The sequence below is a fragment of the Ranitomeya variabilis genome, chromosome 8, assembly GCF_051348905.1.
Source record: "Ranitomeya variabilis isolate aRanVar5 chromosome 8, aRanVar5.hap1, whole genome shotgun sequence".
Taxonomy (NCBI): Eukaryota; Metazoa; Chordata; class Amphibia; order Anura; family Dendrobatidae; genus Ranitomeya; species Ranitomeya variabilis.
This window is the reverse complement of record NC_135239.1, coordinates 88,028,536-88,053,547: the sequence shown is the minus strand read 5'-3', so window position 1 is coordinate 88,053,547 and position 25,012 is coordinate 88,028,536. Positions and strand designations below refer to the sequence as shown.

The 25,012-nt window shown below is 50.0% G+C and overlaps 1 protein-coding gene across 3 annotated transcripts in view; it reads right to left on the bottom strand.

Annotated features, from left to right (window-relative positions):
• Nucleotides 1-1,043, bottom strand: part of WDR47 (WD repeat domain 47) — a 71,799-nt gene extending 70,756 nt beyond the window's left edge. Inside the window, exon 1 of one of the 3 annotated variants that reach the window (XM_077276065.1) lies at nt 806-1,043. The gene's annotated coding sequence lies outside the window, so the exon portion shown is untranslated. The remainder of the gene's footprint in view (nt 1-805) is intronic. The other 2 variants (XM_077276066.1, XM_077276064.1) reach the window with 2 other exon arrangements.
• Between the last annotated feature and the right edge of the window lie 23,969 nt (nt 1,044-25,012).

Genomic DNA, 25,012 nt, shown 5'->3' with positions numbered 1-25,012 from the left:
GCAGATCCCGCTCTACCAATGTGATCTCACGCAGATCTATAGCACAGCAGCAGATCCCGCTCTACCAGTGTGATCTCACACAGATCTATAGCGCAGCAGATCCCACTCTACCAATGTGATCTTGCATAGATCTATAGCACAGCAGCAGATCCCGCTCTACCAATGTGATCTTGCATAGATCTATAGCACAGCAGCAGATCCCGCTCTACCAATGTGATCTTGCATAGATCTATAGCACAGCAGCAGATCCCGCTCTACCAATGTGATCTCGCATAGATCTATAGCACAGCAGCAGATCCCGCTCTACCAATGTGATCTCGCATAGATCTATAGCACAGGAGCAGATCCCGCTCTACCAATGTGATCTCGCACAGATCTATAGCACAGCAGCAGATCCCGCTCCACCAATGTGATCTCGCATAGATCTATAGCACAGCAGCAGATCCCGCTCTACCAATGTGATCTGACAGATCAGCAGACACAGACCTCACACATATCGGTGGACAATACACTTCACCAATGTGAGCTCCTCATACAGATCTATTGCATAGCAGCAGATCACAGAGCTCAGCAGTGATCTCACATAGATCTATAGCACAGCAGCCAATGTGATCTGACAGACCAGGACACCATCTATTTGGACAGATCTGTGATCCCTCTTGTGATCGGACACCCCCGGAGTGTGCCGGCAGGATGATGGCAGACAGACGCCGGCACATGACACCAGCATCTCCCCGCGATGGAGCCTGTGAGCTCAGTGATGTATGAGATGCCATGGACGCAGCCTCCCTCCCTTCCCTGGTACCTGACTACCTGGTGTTCCCGTCTCCCGGTCCGGTGTCCCAGAGTCCCGGCCGGCTGTGTCGCCTCTGTGAGCCCCGTTAGTCCCGGTGTCAGTACCAGCTCCGGTGCAGAAGGCGCTCCCCGCTGTTCCCCGGTGCCCGGGCCGCACCACCACCCTGTCTCTGCGTCTCCCTCTTTTCTCTGCGGTTGTCAAGCGGATCCGCCGGTAACCAATCACAAGCCGCAGTGTGAGGACCCCGGGCAGTGCTGTCCGCGGCTCTGCCTGAGAAGGTGTGGTGCACATGATGGGATGTGGGGGCAGAGCTGTCATGTGACCGCAGGCTGAGGGTCTGGTACTGACCGCTGAAGGTCCCGTACTAGATGCTCAGGGTCCAGTGCTGACTACTGAGGGTCCAGTACTAACTGCTGAGGGTCCGGTACTAGAGGCTCAGGGTCCAGTACTAGATGCTCAGGGTCTGGTACTGGCTGCCGAGGGTCCGGTACTGGCTGCTGAGGGTCCAGCACTAGATGCTGAGGGTCCGGTACTGGCTGCTGAGGGTCCGGTACAGACTACTGATGGTCCGGTACAGACTACTGATGGTCCGGTACTGGATGCTCCAGGTCCGGTACTGGCTGCTGAGGGTCCGATACTAGATGCTCAGGGTCCGGTACTGACTGCTGAGGGTCCGGTGCAGACTACTGAGGGTCTGGTACTGGGTGCCGAGGGTTCGGTACTGGCTGCTGAGGGTCTGGCAATAGATGCTGAGGGTCCGATACTGGTTGCTGAGGGTCTGGTACTAGAGGCTCAGGGTCCAGTACTAGATGCTCAGGGTCTGGTACTGGCTGCCGAGGGTCCAGTAGTGGCTGCTGAGGATCTGGAGTAGGCTGCCCAGGGTTGGGTACTGACCACTGAGGGGCTGGTACTAGATTCTTGGGGTCCGGTACTGGCTGCCAAGGGTCCGCTACTGGCTGCTGAGGGTCTAGCACTAGATGCTCAGGGTCCGGTTCTGGCTGCTCAGGGTCGGGTACAGACCGCTGAGGGTCCAGTACTAGATTCTTGGGGTCCGCTACTTTCTGCCAAGGGTCCGGTACTGGCTGCTGAGGGTTCGGTACTAGATGCTCGGGGTCTGGTACTGGCTGCCGAGGGTCCGGTACTGGCTGCTAAGGGTCCAGTACTGGCCACTGAGGGTCCGGTACTAACTGCTGAGGGTCCAGCAATAGTTGCTGGGGGTACGGCACTAGATGCTGAGGGTCCGGTACTGGCTGCTGAGGGTCCAACACTAGATGATGAGGGTCCGGTACTAGATGCTCAGGGTCCGGTACCGACTGCTGAAGGTCCGGTACAGACTACTGATGGTCCGATACTGGATGCTCCAGGTCCGGTACTGGCTGCTGAGGGTCCGATACTAGATGCTCAGGGTCCGGTACTGGCTGCCAAGGGTCCGGTTCTGGCTGCTCAGGGTTGGGTACAGACCGCTGAGGGTCCGGTACTAGATTCTTGGTTTCCGGTACTTTCTGCCAAGGGTCCAGTACTGGCTCATGAGGGTTCGGTACTAGATGCTCGGGGTCTGGTACTGGCTGCCGAGGGTCCGGTACTGGCTGCTAAGAGTCCAGTACTGGCCACTGAGGGTCCGGTACTAGATTCTCGGCGTCCAGTACTAACTGCTGAGGGTCCAGCAATAGATGCTGGGGGTACGGCACTAGATGCTGAGGGTCCGGTACTGGCTGCTGAGGGTCCAGCACTAGATGCTGAGGGTCCGGTACTAGATGCTCAGGGTCCGGTACTGACTGCTGAGGGTCCGGTACAGACTACTGATGGTCCGGTACTGGATGCTCCAGGTCCGGTACTGGCTGCTGAGGGTCCGATACTAGATGCTCAGGGTCCGGTACTGACTGCTGAGGGTCCGGTACAGACTACTGAGGGTCTGGTACTGGCTGCCGAGGGTTCGGTACTGGCTGCTGAGGGTCTGGCAATAGATGCTGAGGGTCTGGTACTGGCTGCTGTGAGGGTCCGATACTGGCTGCTGAGGGTCTGATACTAGATGCTCAGGGTCCGATACTGATTGCTGAGGGTCCGGTACAGACTACTGAGGGTCCGGTACTGGCTGCTGTGAGGGTCCGGTACTGGCTGCTGAGGGTCTGGTACTAGATGCTCAGGGTCCGGTACAGACTTCTGAGGGTCCAGTACTAACTTCTGGGGGTCCGGTACTGGATGCTCAGGGTCCGGTACTGACTGCTGAGGGTCCGGTACAGACTTCTGAGGGTCCAGTACTAACTGCTGGGGGGTCCGGTACTAGATGCTCAGGGTCTGGTACTGACTGCTGAGGGTCCGGTAAAGATTACTCAGGGTCCAGCAATAGATGCTGAGGGTCCGGTAGTGGCTGCTCAGGGTCTGGTACTAGATGCTCCGGGTCCCGGTACTGGCTCCTGAAAGGTCCATTACTAGATGCTCTGGGTTCGGTACTGACTTCTGAGGGTCCGTTACAGACTTCTGAGGGTCCAGTACTAACTGCTGGGGGTACAGTACTAGATTCTCAGGGTCCGGTACTGACTGCTGAGGGTCCGGTACTGACCGCCGAGGGTCCGGTACTAGATTCTCTGACCGCTGAGGCTCCGGTACTAACTGCTGAGGGTCCGGTACTGGCTGCTCAGGGTCTGGTACTAGATGCTCTGGGTTCGGTACTGGCTGCTGAGGGTCCGGTACTGACTGCTAAGGGTCTGGTACTAGATGCTCAGGGTCCGGTACTGGCTGTTGAGAGTCCGGTGCTGGATGCTGAGGGTCCAGTGGTTCTGGCTGCTGAGGGTTTGTGTCATGATCTCTGCAGGCAGAGATCATAGCAAGCCTATAGAGGGACAAGCTCTCGGAAGATGGAACTATACTGACCATGAACTAAGCCTGCCGCGCAACTAGAAATAGCCAGGTAGCATTTCCTATTTATCGCTAGATGCCCAGCTCTGGCCTAAGACCTAAATAGCTAGCAGAGGGAAATATAAGACCTGGCTCACCTCTAGAGAAATATTCCAAAGAAGACAGTAGCCCCCCACATATAATGACGGTGAGTTCAGATGAAACAACAAACGCAGCAGGAAAATAGTCTTAGCAAATTTGAGGTCCGCTTACTAGATAGCAGAAGACAGATAGTATACTTTCATGGTCAGCAGAAAAACACTAACAAAACACCATCCAGAGATTACCTTAAACTCTGGCATTAACTCATAACGCCAGAGTAGCAATCCCTGATCAACGAGAGCTTTCCAGACACAGAAACAAAACTTCAGCTGTGAACTGGAACAAATAGGCAAAACAAAACATGGACAAAAGTCCAACTTAACTAGTAGTTGTCTAGAAGCAGGAACAAGCACTGAGAGGCATCAGATAACATTGTTGACCGGCAAGAAACCACCAGAGAAATGAGCTTAAATAGCGACACCCACTACTGATGGAACCAGGTGAAACAGGAAAGAGGATGACAAGTCCAATTCCACAAGCGGCCACCGGGGGAGCCCAGAATCCAAATTCACAACAGTACCCCCCCCTCAAGGAGGGGGCACCGAACCCTCACCAGATCCACCAGGGCGACCAGGACGAGCCCTATGGAAGGCACGAACAAGATCAGAAGCATGAACATCAGATGCATTGACCCAAGAATTATCCTCCTGGCCGTAACCCTTCCAGTTGACCAGATACTGGAGTTTCCGTCTGGAAACACGAGAGTCCAAAATTTTCTCCACAACGTACTCCAACTCACCCTCAACCAACACCGGAGCAGGAGGCTCAACTGAAGGTACAACAGGCACCTCATACCTGCGCAATAACGACCGATGAAAAACGTTATGAATGGAAAAGGACGCAGGGAGGTCCAAACGGAAAGAAACAGGATTAAGAATCTCCAATATTCTATAAGGGCCGATGAACCGAGGTTTAAACTTAGGAGAAGAGACCCTCATAGGGACAAAACGAGAAGACAACCACACTAAATCTCCAACACAAAGCCGAGAACCAACACGACGATGACGGTTGGCAAAACGCTGAGTCTTCTCCTGGGACAACTTCAAATTGTCCATAACCTGCCCCCAGATGTGATGCAATCTCTCCACCACCGCATCCACTCCAGGACAATCCGAGGATTCCACCTGACCGGAGGAAAATCGAGGGTGAAACCCCGAATTACAGAAAAACGGGGACACCAAGGTGGAAGAACTGGCCCGATTATTGAGGGCGAACTCTGCCAATGGCAAAAAAGCAACCCAATCATCCTGGTCAGCAGAGACAAAACACCTCAGATATGTCTCAAGGGTCTGATTAGTCCGCTCGGTCTGGCCATTAGTCTGAGGGTGAAAAGCAGATGAAAAAGACAAATCTATGCCCATCCTAGCACAGAATGCCCGCCAAAATCTAGACACAAATTGGGTACCTCTGTCAGAAACAATATTCTCAGGAATACCGTGCAATCGGACAACATTCTGAAAAAACAGAGGAACCAACTCAGAAGAAGAAGGCAACTTGGGCAGAGGAACCAAATGGACCATTTTAGAGAAACGGTCACAGACCACCCAGATGACAGACATCTTCTGGGAAACAGGCAGATCTGAAATAAAATCCATCGAGATGTGTGTCCAAGGCCTCTTAGGAATAGGCAAGGGCAACAGCAGTCCGCTAGCCCGAGAACTACAAGACTTGGCCCGAGCACAAACGTCACATGACTGCACAAAGACTCGCACATCTCGCGACAGGGAAGGCCACCAGAAGGATCTTGCCACCAAATCCCTGGTACCAAAAATTCCGGGATGACCTGCCAATGCAGAAGAATGTACCTCAGAGATGACTCTGCTGGTCCAATCATCCGGAACAAACAGTCTATCAGGCGGACAACGATCCGGTCTATCCGCCTGAAACTCTTGCAAGGACCGCCGCAGATCAGGAGAAACGGCCGACAAAATTACTCCCTCCCTAAGGATACCTGTGGGTTCAGAATTACCAGGAGAGTCCGGGTCAAAACTCCTAGAAAGGGCATCTGCCTTAACATTCTTAGAACCCGGTAGGTATGACACCACAAAATTAAAGCGAGAAAAAAATAAAGACCAGCGCGCCTGTCTAGGATTCAGGCGTCTGGCAGTCTCAAGATAAATCAAATTTTTGTGGTCAGTCAATACCACCACCTGATGCCTAGCCCCCTCGAGCCAATGGCGCCACTCCTCAAACGCCCACTTCATGGCCAAAAGCTCCCGATTCCCAACATCATAATTCCGCTCTGCGGGCGAAAATTTGCGAGAAAAGAAGGCACAAGGCCTAATGACGGAGCAGTCGGAACCTTTCTGCGACAACACTGCCCCAGCTCCGATCTCCGAAGCGTCAACCTCAACCTGAAAAGGCAGATTCACATCAGGCTGACGCAACACAGGGGCAGAGGCAAAACGGCGCTTAAGCTCCTGAAAGGCCTCTACAGCATGAGGGGACCAATTAGCAACATCAGCGCCTTGTCTGGTCAAATCAGTCAGTGGTTTAACGACATCCGAAAAACCAGCAATAAATCGGCGGTAAAAGTTGGCAAAGCCCAAAAATCTCTGAAGACCCTTAAGAGAGGAGGGCTGAGTCCAGTCACAAATAGCTTGCACCTTGACGGGATCCATCTCAATGGAAGAGGGAGAAAAAATATACCCCAAAAAGGAAATTTTCTGGACCCCAAAAACGCACTTAGACCCCTTCACACACAAAGAATTAGACCGCAGAACCTGAAAAACTCTCCTGACCTGCTGGACATGAGAGTCCCAGTCATCAGAAAAAATCAGAATATCATCCAGATATATTATCATAAACTTATCCAGAAAATCGCGGAAAATATCATGCATAAAAGACTGGAAAACTGAAGGGGCATTAGAAAGACCAAAAGGCATGACCAAATACTCAAAGTGGCCCTCGGGCGTATTAAATGCGGTCTTCCACTCATCCCCCTGCCTGATCCGCACCAAATTATACGCCCCACGAAGATCAATTTTAGAGAACCACTTAGCACCCTCTATACGAGCAAACAAATCAGTAAGCAATGGCAATGGGTATTGATACTTAACAGTGATCTTATTCAGAAGCCGATAATCAATACATGGTCTCAAAGAGCCGTCTTTTTTTGAGACAAAGAAAAACCCAGCTCCCAAGGGAGAAGAAGATGGACGAATATGTCCCTTTTCCAAAGACTCCTTTATATATTCCCGCATAGCAGCATGTTCCGGCACAGACAAATTAAACAAACGACCCTTTGGATATTTACAACCCGGTATCAAATCTATGGCACAATCGCACTCACGGTGCGGAGGTAACGACCCAAGCTTGGGTTCGTCAAAGACGTCTTGATAATCAGAGAGGAACTCAGGGACTTCAGAGGGAATGGACGACGAAATAGAAACCAAAGGTACGTCCCCATGAATACCTTTACATCCCCAGCTCAACACAGACATTGCTCTCCAGTCCAAGACTGGGTTGTGAGACTGCAACCATGGCAATCCCAGCACCAAATCGTCATGTAAATTATACAGCACCAGGAAACGAATAATCTCCTGGTGATCCGGATTGATACGCATGGTTACTTGTGTCCAGTATTGTGGTTTATTATTAGCCAATGGGGTGGAGTCAATCCCCTTCAGAGGAATAAGAGTCTCCAAAGGCTCTAAATCAAAACCACAACGATTGGCAAAGGACCAATCCATAAGACTCAGAGCGGCGCCAGAGTCAACATAGGCGTCCGTGGCAATGGATGACAAAGAGCAAATCAGGGTTACAGACAAAATAAACTTAGACTGAATGGTGCCAATGGAAACAGACTTATCAAGCTTCTTTGTACGCCTAGAGCATGCTGATATAACATGAGTAGAATCCCCACAATAGAAACACAATCCATTCTTCCGTCTAAAATTCTGTCGCTCGCTCCTGGACAGAATTCTATCACACTGCATACTTTCTGGCGTCTTTTCCATAGACACCGCCAGATGGTGCACCGGTTTGCGCTCCCGCAGACGCCTATCAATCTGAATAGCCATTGTCATGGACTCATTCAGACCTGCAGGCAAAGGGAACCCCACCATAACATCCTTAACGGCATCAGAGAGACCTTCTCTGAAAGTTGCCGCCAAGGCGCACTCATTCCACTGAGTAAGCACAGACCATTTACGGAATTTTTGGCAGAAAACTTCAGCTTCGTCTTGCCCCTGAGATAGTGCCATCAAAGTTTTTTCTGCCTGAAGTTCCAAATGAGGTTCCTCATAAAGCAAGCCCAAGGCCAGAAAAAACGCATCCACATCGCGTAACGCAGGATCCCCTGCTGGCAATGAGAAGGCCCAATCTTGAGGGTCACCCCTGAGCAAGGAAATCACAATCCTAACCTGCTGAGCAGGGTCTCCAGCTGAACGAGACTTCAGGGACAAATAAAGCTTACAATTATTTCGGAAATTCTGGAAGCTAGCTCTATTCCCTGTGAAGAACTCCGGCAAAGGAATTCTCGGCTCAGATACCGGAGCATGTACCACAAAATCTTGTAAATTTTGTACTTTCGTGATGAGATTATTCAAACCCGCAGTTACACTCTGGAGATCCATTATTGTCAGGTGCACACAGAGCATACAGAGATTAGGAGGAGAGAGAGAAAAAAGACTGCAGCAAGGCAGACTGGAGGAAAAAAAAAAAAAAAAAAAAAAAAAAAATTCCAGCAGACTTCTTATAACTCTCCTTTCTCAACCTGGGTCTTTAACACTTTATGGTGGCCGGTCAAACTGTCATGATCTCTGCAGGCAGAGATCATAGCAAGCCTATAGAGGGACAAGCTCTCGGAAGATGGAACTATACTGACCATGAACTAAGCCTGCCGCGCAACTAGAAATAGCCAGGTAGCATTTCCTATTTATCGCTAGATGCCCAGCTCTGGCCTAAGACCTAAATAGCTAGCAGAGGGAAATATAAGACCTGGCTCACCTCTAGAGAAATATTCCAAAGAAGACAGTAGCCCCCCACATATAATGACGGTGAGTTCAGATGAAACAACAAACGCAGCAGGAAAATAGTCTTAGCAAATTTGAGGTCCGCTTACTAGATAGCAGAAGACAGATAGTATACTTTCATGGTCAGCAGAAAAACACTAACAAAACACCATCCAGAGATTACCTTAAACTCTGGCATTAACTCATAACGCCAGAGTAGCAATCCCTGATCAACGAGAGCTTTCCAGACACAGAAACAAAACTTCAGCTGTGAACTGGAACAAATAGGCAAAACAAAACATGGACAAAAGTCCAACTTAACTAGTAGTTGTCTAGAAGCAGGAACAAGCACTGAGAGGCATCAGATAACATTGTTGACCGGCAAGAAACCACCAGAGAAATGAGCTTAAATAGCGACACCCACTACTGATGGAACCAGGTGAAACAGGAAAGAGGATGACAAGTCCAATTCCACAAGCGGCCACCGGGGGAGCCCAGAATCCAAATTCACAACAGGTTTGGTGCTGGATTCTGAGAGTCTGTGCTGGATGGTGAGGGTTTGGTGCTGGCTGCTGAGGGTCCGATACTGGATATTGAGGGTCCGGTGCTTGATGCTGAGAGTCTAGTGATGGCTGCTGAGGGTTCAGTGCTGGCTGCTGAGTTTCCGGTACTGGATATTGAGGGTCCGGTGCTGGATGGTGAGATTCCAGTGCTGGCTGCTGAGGGTCTGGTACTGGATATTGATGGTCTGGTGCTGGATGCTGAGAGTCTTATACTAACTGCTGACGGTCTGGTACTGGGTATTGAGGGTCCGGTGGAGGATGGTGAGGGTCCAATACTGGCTGCTAAGGGTCCGATACTGGATATTGTGGGTCCGGTGCTGGCTGCTGAGAGTCCAATGCTGGCTGCTGAGGGTCCAATACTGGATGCTGAGGGTGCGTTGTCCACAGGGTCTCCCTGACAGTAACCGATGTTATATCATACGGACACACATTGCCTGACATCTGTGGTCCTCTGTAATCAGCCATTTCATCCTGGGCAGGGTGTGAGAGTAAGGGCTCCTTTTCACTTGCGTGAAATACGGCCAATTCTCGCAGGTTAAAACTGCTCTGCCGCCGGCACTCCAGAGCGAAGCGTGCGGCCGCACAGCAATACATGGAGCTGCACGCTCCGCTCTGGAGTGCTGGCAGCAGAGCCGGGTTTTAACCTGCAAGACTCGGCCTTATTTCACGCAAGTGAAAAGGAGCCCTTATACAGAATTCCACCCTGACATGTTCTGTGCTCATAGTTTCCCTCAGGGAGCTAGCAGGTAGCTGAGAATGGCGGCGTGTTCACATGTCTGTATATGTCTAATATTTATCTTCTACATAAACACAACACAAGCCGACCACTCTCCTTCCATTTGCTTGCTCTCTCCTCGCTTCTCCTCACAGCTGGTGACAGCTCTTAATCCTGGACCCCGACAGCTGATACCCCCCATTATTTCTCCCTCCTATCACTGCTCACCTGCTTGGAACTACTGCAGTCTCTCAGATAGAAAACCTATTCCCCTGACCCCCATTCTGCCGCTCTCTCTCTCAGGAGCGCTTTAGAACTCCCGTTCCGTCTGCAATAAGCTCCACGTCATTCATGACCTTTTCTCTTGAAACCTATCCCTCCTGGGCCTCACCGAAACATGGCTGACACCCTCCAACACAGCCTCCCTTGCTGCGCTGTGTTAAGGTGGCCTTCACTTCACCCACACTTTTTGCCCTGGCAACAGACATGGTTCTCTCCTTTCTAACACCTGCATCTTCAACCCAATTTCCCTCACCGTTCCTCATCCTCCCATTTTTTTAAGTGCAATTGTAAGGGTCGGGTGCCAGGGAGGCAGACATGGCCAACAGTAATCCCTGTATCACCTGCTGGCCCCGTCCCTTTAAAGTACCTCGGTGCTGGTCCTCTACGCCATCAGGGTTTTCCCGGTACGGGACAGTTACCTCTGAAAACGATTCCAAGAATCAAATAATGATTACTCAGCAACTTGTCATCCAGGGCACACACTGTTACAGCATCGGTGTCTCTGACCCTTGCCTGCGTTCAGGACAATCTGTACTATACGGTCCCACAGTGTCCTCAATGTCCAGTATTTCTGCCTTTCGTGGGGGCATTCCCTGCCGTTTCGCCCCGGTCCTGAGAATGGAAGCCCAAGCAAAAACCTGTCACATCTTGGTGCACTTTCTCCCACTTTGCTCAGCCTTCTTCTGTCCAGCAGCTGAAGTCCCACTATTACTGCACTGTTGTTCCTGTAGTTGCTGTACTCTCTGTTCTTAGTTCTGGCCCCCTGGATACTACTGCTGGGCCCTCTCTTCCTAGAAGAACATTGCGGGGCACAATGTGCCCTGGGCCAGCCAGCTCCCCTGTGAGCTATGCGGGCGCCTAGGCCCCAACTGAACTAAAACAGGAAGCCCTCACTACCTTATTCCATCGTTCCCCTCCTATCATAAAGGGAACCTGACACCCCAAAAATCGAAGGTGAGCTCACGGGACGACGCCCATCGTAATGGGACCGCCCCTGGGTGAGTATAATCTAACCTCTTTTTCTCATCTTTCAGGATACATCGGGGGCTTATCTACAGCATTACAGAATGCTGTAGATAAGCCCCTGATGCTGATGGGCTTAGGTCACCTTCGATTTTGGGGGTGACAGGTTCCATTTAACTATTCCCTATACCTAAGCCTATGATGCCCCTATCTAGTGGCCAACTAGGTATACTACTCCGCTAACACTAAACTGGCACGGGGCACTTACAGTACTTTCCCTAACAACAGTATATGTGCAAACATGTAAACAATCAGATATATGAAGACAGAGCAATACACATAAGGTGTAGCTGTACTCATATACAGTCATATGACAAAGTTTGGGCACCCCTATTAATCTTAAGCTTAATGTTTTATAAAAATGGTTTATTTTGCAACAGCTATTTGTTTCATATATCTAATAACTGTTGGACACAGTAATGTTTCTGCCTTGAAATGAGGTTTATTGTACTAACAGAAAATGTGCAATCTGCATTCAAACAAAATTTGACAGGTGCATAAGTATGGGCACCCTTATCATTTTCTTGTTTTAAATACTCCTACCTACTTTTTACTGACTTACTAAAGCACTTTTTTTGGTTTTGTAACCTCATTGAGTTTTGAACTTCACAGCCAGGTGTATGCAATCATGAGAAAAGCTACTTAAAGTGGCCACTTGCAAGTTGTTCTCCTGTTTGAATCTCCTCTGAAGAGTGGCATCATGGGCTCCTCAAAACAACTGTCAAATGATCTGAAAACAAAGATTATTCAACATAGTTGTTCAGGGGAAGGATACAAAAAGCTGTCTCAGAGATTTAACCTGTCAATTTCCACTGTGAGGAACATAGTAAGGAAATGGAAGAACACAGGTACAGTTCTTGTTAAGGCCAGAAGTGGCAGGCCAAGAAAAACATCAGAAAGGCAGAGAAGAAGAATGGTGAGATCAGTCAAGGACAATCCTCAGACCATCTCCAGAAAGCTGCAGCATCAACTTGCTGCAGATGGTGTCACTGTGCATCGGTCAACTATACAACGCACTGTTTTTTTGCCGCCATGCATAACGCCTTTTTGTATTACCAAACACTACTCCTCTACCTAGACTCAGCTCCTTTAGAAGAAGCTCTGTTTTCCAGCAAAAAGGGTACAACAGGTGCAACAAAAAAAAAAACAAGAGTCCATGGGCTCGGTAAAAAGGTTATCAAGCTCGCAGTCCTCTGGATCAGACATAGAAGACAGACAATGACACAAATGTCCTTGTGACTGCTATTAGCCATGGAACTCCAGCCTAGAAGGACGCGGAACAGTCCTCCTTTAAGGCCCCGTCACAAACAGCGACGCTGCAGCGATACAGACAACGATGCTGATCGCTGCAGCGTCGCTGTTGTGTCGCTGTGTGGTCGCTGGGGAGCTGTCACACAGACAGCTCTCTCCAGCGACCAACGATCAGGGGAACGACTTCGGCATCGTTGAAACTGTCTTCAACGATGCCGAAGTCCCCCTGCAGCACCCGGGTAACCAGGGTAAACATCGGGTTACTAAGCGCAGGGCCGCGCTTAGTAACCCGATGTTTACCCTGGTTACCAAAAAAAACAAACAGTACATACTCACCATCTGATGTCCGTCAGGTCCCTTGCCGTCTGCTTCCTGCTCTGACTGAGCCGCCGTACAGTGAGAGCAGAGCGCAGCGGTGACGTCACTGCTGTGCTGCGCTCTCACTGTACGGCGGCACTCAGAGCAGGAAGCAGACGCCAAGGGACCTGACGGGCAACAGATGGTGAGTATGTAGTGTTTGTTTTTTTTTATGTTTACGCTGGTAACCAGGGTAAACATCGGGTTACTAAGCGCGGCCCTGCGCTTAGTAACCCGATGTTTACCCTGGTTACCAGTGAAGACATCGCTGGATCGGTGTCACACACACCGATTCAGCGATGTCAGCGGGACCTCAACGACCAAAAAAAGGTCCAGGCCATTCCGACACGACCAGCGATCTCACAGCAGGGGCCTGATCGCTGGTACGTGTCACACATAGCGAGATCGCTACTGAGGTCGCTGTTGCGTCACAAAACTTGTGACTCAGCAGCGATCTCGCTAGCGATCTCGCTATGTGAGACGGGGCCTTTACTTCCCCAACTTTGGGATGAGGGTGGTTCTGCAGCTGCAGGAACCACAGATTGCCCCGATAAAGTGGTAGGGGCTTGAAAAACATACAAGAACTCTGCAGGAGTCTGATTAGGCCACACTCAGTCCCGCATACCTCTTCACTTCTTCCAGGGTACACAAGGCCACGGCTACAGCATAATAGCCCCGAGGGCAGTTCTCTTTGTAGAAGGAGACCCAGTCCCCTTCTTCCAGAGGAAGAAAACTCACCTCCGATCACTGGTGTCAGCTGATGGCACTACTGCTCCCATCATCTGACACCTACAGCCGCTAATTACAGTGAGAGCAGGAGTGGCGGATGGGAGTATTCATCTGCCGCTCCAGCGTTATAAATAAATCATTAAAAAAAACGGCGTGGGTTCCCCCCTAGTTTTGATAACCAGCCAGACAAAACTCATAACTGGGGGCTGCAACCCCAATCTGTCAGCTTCAGCAAGGGTAGTTATCAAGAATAGAGGGGTCCTCACACTTTTTCAAAAAATTATTGAAATAAATAATATTATGTAAGCTACTGGGGAATGAATGAGACGGAGCGGGCGCAGGCTCAGTAACTAGCGGTGACGGCACTGAGCCTGCGCTCCCTCACTGCCTGACCTGAGGTAACCTCTGGACCGTGGGAAAATGCCAGGGAACAGGATACCGCAGGTAATGTATCTATCTATTCTATTCATTCTATCTGTATCTATTCATTCTATCTATTCTATGTATCTACAGGAAGTTGTTTTCTTTCTCTGTGTGCACTCAACTTTATTGGCATGCACAAAGAGAAAAAAACGCATGAAGAAAACGCACTAAAAACACGGCAAAAAACGCAGGACTCCTAATGTACCTGTTGCTGGTGCCCTGGACTGTGGCCTACCATCTAGAGTAAACCAGGTAAAGGCTTACAACTTATTTCCTCCATTTATTCACTGGCACATATCATCTTAACCTTACACCATAGGAACCCTGGGGACCCCGCTTCACCTGTGGGAAGTGTAACACCCGTGCTGCCTCAACATCCCCCAGGGGACCCCTTCAATGCAGCTTCGATCCCACTACTGACCGAACACAGGTGACGTCATGACAGACTTTGAACATTTTCCCCTTTAAACACCGTTCCCCTTTAGCGTTGGGTTTCAAACCTGCAGCGGACAGCTGTGACAGCATAGTGGATGGGATTTCTAGAAATACAGTACCTTGGCCAGTATGTGTGCATAGTCGCCTGAGGATCACTCATGGACACTGACATGTGGAGTGTATCAAGACCCCAGCATGTCAATTTCTCTTGTGGAGAATGTCAATAGAATGTATTAAATGCTGTAAATGCGCATGTATCAGAGAACATGGATTTACCTGCGTTCAATTGAAGGCCGCGTTTTAGACACAGTGAACATACGCTGCCTCCAAAGCACTGCTATTTCCGGATCATGCGCACCTGGCCTTAATTTATAAGTATAAAATCACATAGGGGATAGTATAAAAGGAAATCACCTTTATTACACATAGGTAATATAAATAAATAGACACCCACAGTGGTGGAAAAGGCACAGAAAAGCATACATACCTTCATTACACATAGGTATTGTATAGTGAATATGTAAGGGGATGAAGAGAAGGATGGACTCGAACGGGGTTGCCTCTTCTGCTCCATATCCGGAACCAACGGGGCAGATACCAGTGTTCCCGAGGGCAGCTTACCTGACCTGGACTGACCTTCCCATGTGACAGAAGAGGGCGGGTACTGGTTAAAAGGCACTGCGCGCGGGAAGCTGACAGGAGTCCGGGGAGACGGTGACGCAGTTACATAGTTACATAGTTAGTAAGGCCGAAAAAAGACATTTGTCCATCCAGTTCAGCCTATATTCCATCATAATAAATCCCCAGATCTACGTCCTTCTACAGAACCTAATAATTGTATGATACAATATTGTTCTGCTCCAGGAAGACATCCAGGCCTCTCTTGAACCCCTCAACTGAGTTCGCCATCACCACCTCCTCAGGCAAGCAATTCCAGATTCTCACTGCCCTAACAGTAAAGAATCCTCTTCTATTTTGGTGGAAAAACCTTCTCTCCTCCAGACGCAAAGAATGCCCCCTTGTGCCCATCACCTTCCTTGGTATAAACAGATCCTCAGCGAGATATTTGTATTGTCCCCTTATATACTTATACATGGTTATTAGATCGCCCCTCAGTCGTCTTTTTTCTAGACTAAATAATCCTAATTTCGCTAATCTATCTGGGTATTGTAGTTCTCCCATCCCCTTTATTAATTTTGTTGCCCTCCTTTGTACTCTCTCTAGTTCCATTATATCCTTCTTGAGCACCGGTGCCCAAAACTGGACACAGTACTCCATGTGCGGTCTAACTAGGGATTTGTACAGAGGCAGTATAATGCTCTCATCGTGTGTATCCAGACCTCTTTTAGTTTATGAATGCCCTGCAGGAACTTCATACTGCCATTACCCGTAAGGACGGCATAGGCGTAGGGCCTATTGACGTTGTGCTGCAAGACCTGCTAGTGACGGGTTTTTCGTGATTTGATGATGAAACAGGCCCTGCGGGAGAGCATGCAGGGGAAACCAAGCATGACTTTCTCTGAAGTGGGGAGTGAGGCGCACACGCGCGAGCAGGAGCAGGGAGTGATGGTACCGGTGGGGAAGGTCCGGAGCGGGGAGGTAGCTGCCACCACAGCCGCTGCCCCTCAATGGGTGGAAGACTTGAGAAAGGAGACATAACAAATCCATGAAGAATTGACAGATTCCAAAAAGCCCCTGTAGTAGAGTCCAGTCCACTGGTGCGTGGTAGAGAGCCCAACCCCCTGTGTGAGACTGGTGTCACTCGCCGGTGTGGACCCCCCACATGTTACAGCTTTGGAGAACCAGGCCAGAACCAGGCCATAGAGCTCGGTGGTACACCCGTTGGAGCCGACTCTTGCAGCACCACCTGTTAAACTAGACAGCTCTGAGCTTGGGGGACGCTGTGTTAGAATCTATTTAGTTTTGATCCACCATCTTGTTGTAGTTTTCAGGCTGATGGTCTTTTTCCTCTGGTGCTGGGTTTGTCCTAGGTCAGGTGATTGCTTCACCCTTTATTACCCAGCAACTGCCTTCTAGTCCTTGCTGGACAAGTGTTAATCCGCTAGTTTTCTGGCTTGGCGCCTTGTTAGCTTTCTGTGTTTGATATTGTGCACTTCTGGGATCTCTAGTTCTGCCAGTTTTGTTTTTGATTTTCCATTCGTTTCTGCAGCTTCCTCTATTTTCCTACTAGGAGGTTACCTGTTTTTTTGTTCCCAGTCCCTAGATCGTTCAGGGACACCCTTCCCCCCCTACCTTTAGGTGTTCGTTTGAGTTTAGCCTAGGAAACGTCGGTGGGTCTGTTAACAAGCCTAGTCCTAGTACAGGGTCAGCTTTTCCCCCTTCTACCCTAGTCCTGAGTTGCAGATCCGTAACACGCTGCCCGGAGCCTCTCAATTCGAGAAGGAGTATCGAAAGTCCCACCAACCTCATTTCCACGTGTCCCTTGGTCTGGGCCAAGATGAACGGATGAGCAGTACGCTGCCTAGTAGACACAGCCTCTCAGGTTACCACCATGCCTGAGAAATATTTCTGCCAACACTTCACGGAGGCGATGCGATCAGAATGGGGATCAGTGATTAAGTGCACGGCACCAACCACTTGCCAATTCCGGTCTCGGGTGGTATGGATGAACATAATGGTCTGCAGCAAAGATGTGGGGAGAAGAGAATTAGTGCTGGTAGATGGAGAGGCAGGCAAATATCATACTGTGACCTTGGGCATGAGTGCAGCGCCCCAGAGTCCTGGTCGTTGCAGTAATGTCGCTCTGCCACTAAGGGGAGTGATGTTGCGTCTGATTGCACTAAAGGAGTTCACCTGACCAGGTATCACAGACACACACTACACTCCACACTCCGGCCACCAGGGGGGGTGGTTCTATCTATTAGGCCACTCCTCACACTCTGGTAAAACTGGGGGTTGGACAGGAAGTTAGGGAGAAAGTAGCTAGGAAGAGCTAGGGAGAGGACCTGTCAGGGGTGGGATCCTGACAGCGGCCTAGGACAGACAGAACGTTACGGAGCCGTGCTTGAGTGTTACAGCGGCAGACTCCTAAGAAAGGACACGAAAGCGGAGTATATTGCGGAGAAGCGAGATCACAGCGCAGAGGAGATAGAACCAGAAGGAGTCGTGCCCTTAAGACCGTGGCAACATCCTTCTGAGGCGCGCAGCCGGTGGCCGGAGCACCGAGGAAGTAAGAGATTTTACGTACGACTTCAAACAGCGGCATGACAGTTAAAGGGAACCTGTCACCCCCAAAATGGCTGGTGAGGTAAGCTCACCGGCATCAGGGGCTTATCTACAGCATTCTGTAATGCTGTAGATAAGCCCCCGATGTTACCTGAAAGAGGAAAAAAAGACAGATTATACTCACCCAGGGGCGGTCCGGGTCTGGTCAAATGGGTGTCTCCGGTCCGCTCCGGCGCCTCCCATTTTCATTCCATGACGTCCTCTTCGGGTCTTTACACCACGGCTCCGGCGCAGGCGTACTTTGTCTGCCCTGTTCAGGGCAGAGCAAAGTATTGCAGTGCGCAGGCGCCGGGCCTCTCTGACCTTTCCAGCGCCTGCGCACTGCAGTACTTTGCTCTGCCCTCAACAGGGCAGACAAAGTACGCCTGCGCCGGAGCCGCGGCGTAAAGACCCGAAGAGGACGTCATGGAATGAAGATGGGAGGCGCCGGAGCGGACCAGAGACACCCATCCGACCTGACCGCACCGGGACCGCCCCTGGGTGAGTATAATCTAACGTCTTTTTCTCCTCTTTCAGGTAACATCGGGGGCTTATCTACAGCATTACAGAATGCTGTAGATAAGCCCCTGATGCCGGTGAGCTTACCTCACCAGCCATTTTGGGGGTGACAGGTTCCCTTTAACTATAGGTTGGCTGTCTCACCTTAAACACCTAACGAAGACAAGGGAGGCAATTGTGGGAGAGGGGCATCTCTAGGGTCCCAGAATAACTCCAGGCCTACCCCGTCATACGGGTGCGTCCTAGCCATATCATCTGGGAGACGGAGAAAGAACATCAGAAACAGACACAGCAGTTGTGAGGACTATCCCGTGGTGCTTAGCAGGGAAGTACTACAACACACAGGCGCTAGAAGGCAGGCACTGATTTCCACCTGCAAAGGGAACTCTGGATGTGCCTTCGGACCGGCCGGTCTCAGCCAGCCCTGTTAGCAGTGCCCTGGATTGAGGGTCCTGAAGCCTTCAGTAAAGAGGTAAAGAGACTGCAACCCTGTGTCCTCGTTATTCATCGCGACGTGCACCATGCATCATCATCCTATCTTTCATTGGACGCCCCTTACCAGGGTCACGGACCGGGTCTAGCCACCGTGACAACCCCAGAACAGAGACAGAGAGGCCCGGTACCGGGTACCCCATGGCCCTGCGTTTGGGGGCACTCCAACTACGTGCTAAAAGATTTCATAAGCCTTCTTATTAATGAGTCCCCAGACCAGTTCCTGCAACAGTGTAGCATTCATACCCCTCAAAGGAGGATCTTCCAGCAGCTGATACGGACGGCTCAGACCCAGGAGACATGTAGTGGAGGGAAGCCGCTGGGAAAAATAATTGTGCCCGCATCTGTTAATCGAGTGTTGCCCCCAGGACAGACCGTGCTCCCCCTGCCCAACCGGGCCTGTACGCCTCTGGAGTGGGTTGAAGTACAGATTGAACCCAGCAAGGCCGACCAGCTGCCGTCAGGTATGTTAGTTGCACGGACATTAGCTACAGTGCGAGATTGAACCGATCCTTGTGTGTTGTGTGAACTTAGGGGAGAATGACGTTACCTTGCCCCCCAGAAGTGAAGTAGCCCACATCCTGGGCATGCCCGAAGAGCTAGTTTCGTTTGAGGCAGTGCAGCTGACTGTGCAGCCAGAAGATCCATGGATGGGGGCCGTGGATGCTGAAGCGGCACCCGACCCCTAAGGAGGGGCGATGGATACTGGAACAAATGCGGGGAGAACTCACATAACTGACCCCTCAACAGGTCCCGCGGGTAGAGTCCCTGCTAGGAAAATACCAAGAAGTGTTTGCAAAGCATGAGGACGATTTTGGGCGCACAACCGCAATAACACATGAAATACCCACCGGAAATGTGCCACCCCTCAGAGAGCGATACAGACAAATTCCCCCGCAAATGTACCAGGAGGTGAAGGGGATGCTGTCTCAAATGTTGAGGAAGGTGGTAATACGAGAAACCAGAGCCTGTGGGCTGCTCCCATCATACTGGTGCGGAAGAAGAACAGGACCCTGCGCTTCTTTGTGGACTACCGTAAACTCAACACCTGGACGGTACGAGATTCTTATCCGCTGCCGATAATAGAGGACGCTCTGTCCGCACTAGGAAATGCCAGGTACTTTTCCGCACTTGACCTGGCTAGCGGCTATTGGCAAGTCCCAATGTCCAAGCAAGACTGAGCCAAGACAGCTTTCATTCTCCCAATGGGACTATATTAATTCAACCGCATGCCATTCGGACTCGCCAATGCTCCAGGAACGTTCTAGCATCTGATGGAAAGATGTTTAGGCGACTTAAACTTTGAGGCTACCCTAATTTATCTGGACGACATCATTGTCTTTGCTCCCACATTTGAGGAACATCTACAAAGGCTGGAGCAGGTCTTGAGTCGACTACAACAGCATGGACTGAAAGTAAAGCCCCAGAAGTGCCATCTCTTGCGAACTCAGATCGAGTATTTGGGACACGTTGTCTCGGCAGATGGAATGAGACCCTCTCCAGAGAAGATTGCGGCAGTGCAGAAATGGCCTACCCCAAGAACGGTGAAGGATATGCAAGCGTTTCTGGGACTCACAGGATACTTCCGGCGTTTCGTAAGGAACTTTACACGCATAGCAAAACCCCTTCTAGAGCTTCTGAAAGGGGTACCCTCCTTTGCAATGAACAGGAATTTGCAGTGGGGTGGGTGCCAGGGGGAAGTGTTTCAAACTCTGAAACTGGCCTTGACTGAGGCCCTAGTGCTGGCCTATGCTGACTTCACCCAGCCGTTAATCTTGCACGCCGATGGGAGTCTGCACGGACTCAGAGCTGTGTTGTCTCAGGTACAGGATGGAAAAGAACAAGTCATAGCGTATGCGACTCGGTCAATACATGACTCTGAAAAGAACCCAGATAACTACAGTTATTTTAATCTGGAGTTGTTGGTATTAGTGTGGGCTATGATGGAGAAGTTTGCAGAGTATCTGGCCGGCTCTGAAGTTCACGTGCGCACGGGCAACAATACGTTGGCCCATCTGGAAAAGGCAAAGCTCGGGGCACTAGAACAACGCTGGGTACCACGAACGGCGAAGTTCCGTTATATGATCACATATAAGAGAGGAGCAGAGAATACCCATGCCGATGCCCTATCCTGAATAAACTACCACAGGCCAGCACCTAATAGGGATAAAGAGCTGGAGGCTGTGGAGGTCCCTGCATTTGGAGGTACTGCCAAGACGGTGGCAGCAACGCGGGAACAAGTACAGGAGACGTCTCGTGCATGCCTGATGGATCAAGCCCGTGATGAGTGGGTCCAAGCACAACAAGAGGATGAGGAAATAGCTCGGCTGAGGCGGTGGGTTGCCGCCAATCAAATTCCCAGTCAACAGGAAAGGAGCACTTTGTCTCCCGACATGCTGAGGATGTTGCAGCAGTGGGAAAGATTTCACTGCGGGACGACATATTATGTCGAAAGATATTCTTGTAGCCGGAACTCAGTGTTACATGGCAGATGGTGATCCCCTCTTCCTTGTTGTTCCAGATGGCTACAGAGACTCATGGAAGAGGAGATCACTTCGGTCCAGAAAAGACCTTCCAATGGTTGCAGCGCCTGGTTTATCATCCAAATTCGAAAGGTGCGGTAGAGAAAATCTGCCAACAGTGTCGGAGCTGTGAATTGGCTAAATCACCCAAACAGGGGGCTCCTACGGAGACTGCAATGTCATCCGCCCCTCTGGAGTTGCTAATGATAGACTCTCTGACAATTGGGCCAGCACATCAGGGCTATGAAAAATGCTTAGTGATGCTGGATCACTTCACGAAATTTGCTGTCGTAACCCCAACGCGAGATCAGACTGCTGAGTCTGCTGCTCATGCCATCTGTAAAAACTTCATCCAGGTGTATGGATGCCCCAAGCGAATCCACTCCGACCAAGGTGCCTGTTTTCTCTTCAAAGTGATGGAGGAACTGCACCAGTTATACAGGATCGGAAAGTCTAAGTCTAGGACGACGCCTTGCCATCCACAGGGAAACGGATCCTGCGAGTGATTCAACCGTACTCTGATCCAAATGCTGAGAACCCTGGAGGAGGAGAAGAAGGCACGATGGCCTCAATATGTACCCGAGTTGGTGTGGGTGTATAACAACCAGAAACACAGCACTAGTGTTCAGCCACCTCCCTAGTGTTCAAGTTCGGTTCGGTTTGTCGAACTGGGAGGTGTTCCATGAACACCGTCGAACCCCATTGAAACCAATGGCAGGCAAACACAAACACATACAAACACATAGAAAACACCTTAAAAGGTGTCCAAAAGCTGACAAACTGCTCAGAAGACACAACAAACACATGGAAAAGTCACAACTACCGTATTTTCTGGTGTATAAGTTGACTGGGCGTATAAGACGACCCCCAACTTTTCCATATAAAATATGGAATTTGGGATATACCCGCCGTATAAGATGGGGGTCATCTTATACGCTCAGTCATCTTATACGGCGTGTGGTTCCCAGGGTCTGGAGGAGAGGAGACTCTCCTTCAGGCCCTGGGATCTATATTCATGTAAAAAATAAAGAATAAAAATAAAAAATATGGATATACTCACCCCTCCGACGGACCCTGGACCTCAGCGGTGCAAGCGTCTGCCTCCGTTCCTAAGAATGCAGTGAGTGAAGGACCTGCGATGACGTCGCGGTCACGCGACCGCTCACGTGACCGCTCATGTGACCGCGACGTCATCGAAGGTCCTTCACTCACTGCATTCTTAGGAACGGAGGCAGACGCTTGCACCGCTGAGGTCCAGGGTCCGTCGGAGGGGTGAGTATATCCATATTTTTTATTCTTTATTTTTTACATAAATATGGATCCCAGGGCCTAAAGGAGAGTCTCCTCTCCTTCAGACCCTGGGAACCATCCAGGATCGCTCTGTGCACCCGTACCCGGCGTATAAGACGACCCCCGACTTTTGGGACAACTTTTAGGGGTTAAAAAGTCGTCTTATACGCCGGAAAATATGGTACATATAGTCATGCGAAAAGAAAAGAGGTGGAGGAGTAAAAGGAGGAGGCGACACAGATATAGGCATGTCATGCCCTTCTAAAATCAAGAAAGGCTGGAGTGAAAATCTAAAATCACCCTACCAACACCCAGACGTCGTGACAAAAAAAAAAAAAATCTTTAGGTAGAATGGCGGCGAGTCCATTCAGAACACTTTCCTTAGAAGACGTAGTGGTACCCCCCGTTGGGAGTTGTGCCAAAAAAGGAACCCAATACATTCAGACTAATCCACCATTTGTCATATCCAAAAGGCAGGTCAGTAAACAACAACATCGTCGCGGAACCAAGTAGAGTACTATGTACTGTACCTCCTTTGACGAGGCAATCAGGCGGGTCAAGAAGTTGGGAAGGGGCACCGTAATGGCCAAAACAGACATTGAGGGGGCGTTCCGGTTACTACCTGTGCCTCCGAATAGTGTCCTCCCATTGGGCTGCTTCTGTGAAGGAGCATACCACATAGATCGCTGTTTGCCCATGGGGTGCTCCATATCCTGCTCACTATTTGAGGCGTTTAGTTGCTTCCTTGAATGTGTCGTCATGGACGTTTGTAAGGCGGCACATATTATCCATTACCTCGACGACTTCTTATGCCTGGGCCCAAAAGATTCGCCACAGTGTGAATACACGCGGTAGTCCACCTGTGAGAAGGAGAGAGCTGGAGGGAGAGTGCACACCCCAGAGCCGAGGGGTTAGATTGAGAAAGGAAGAAGGCGGAGTAGCTTGCTTCATGGGTGGGGTACTCTGCTGAGTAGCAGAAACTGCTACTAGGCCCAAAAGGATTTCCTGGGCCAGATGCCGTTACAAAATAGTAGTTAGGTAAACAGGCGGTGTAGCTTGCTTCATGGGTGGGGTACTCTGCTGAGTAGCAGAAATTGCTACTAGGCCCAAAAGGATTTCCTGGGCCAGATGCCGTTACAAAATAGTAGTTAGGTAAACAGGCGGTGTAGCTTGCTTCATGGATGGGGTACTCTGATGAGTAGCAGAAATTGCTACTAGGCCCAAAAGGATTTCCTGGGCTAGATGCTGTTAAAAAATAGTACTTAGGTAAACAGGCGGTGTAGCTTGCTTCATGGGTGGGGTACGCTGCTGAGTAGCACAAAATTCTAGTAGGCCCAAAAGGATTTCCTGGGCTAGATGCAGTTAAAAAATAGTACTTAGGTAAACAGGCTGTGGGTGGGTGGGCTACTCTGCTGACTAGCAGACACTGAAGCTTTGGAGCAGACCTCTGAATCCCAGGCCATAGTATGAGTAAACAGCTCTGCAGACTCAACCATCTGTGTTACCCCATGATCAGACTGGCGGCTGGAGACTTGGGAGCTGTGAGGAAGCAAGTGCAATTGGGGTGACAACTCTGAGGACTGGATTAGTTGTGATGTTGAAGTTGACATGGAGGAGAACCCACTTGAACGAGCACTTGATATCCGTTCAAGCACCTGCTGTTTTTGTGCCTCATCTGGAATTTTTGGTGATGCTCGTAGCAATGGTCGTAAGAAAGGGATCATATCAGATTGTCCACGAAAATAAGTAGACATCTTACATTGGCTGGAAGATGGTCTTTCTTCTGCAGATGTTACTGTTGCTTTACCACCTACCCCACAGACACAACCTTTTTTTCCCTTTCCAACACGCCTATTCCCCTTTCCAACAGCAGCAGGCCTTTTGCCACTCATTTTGGTGCTTAACTAATTGGCAACTCTGTATCTGTAGTTGTTGGCACAACAACCGATGGATGAAACCCGAGCAGAACTGAGTGGCCAAACTGTGGTACTAGGCCCAAAAGGATTTACTGGGTTAGATGCAGTAAAAATTTAGATACACAGGTGGGGTAGATAGCTTCACAGGCGGGCTGCTCTGCTGACGTGCAGACACTGCTCCTAGGCCCAAAACTATTTACTGGGTTAGATGCAGTAAAAATGTAGATACACAGGCGTGCAGACACTGCTCCTAGGCCCAAAACTATTTACTGGGTTAGATGCAGTAAAAATTTAGATACGCAGTCGTGCAGACACTGCTCCTAGGCCCAAAACGATTTACTGGGTTAGATGCAGTAAAAATTTAGATACACAGGCGGTGTAGTTAGCTTCACAGGCGGGCTACTCCACTGACGTGCAGACACTGCTCCTAGGCCCAAAACTATTTACTGGGTTAGATGCAGTAAAAATGTAGATACACAGGCTTGCAGACACTGCTCCTAGGCCGAAAACTATTTACTGGGT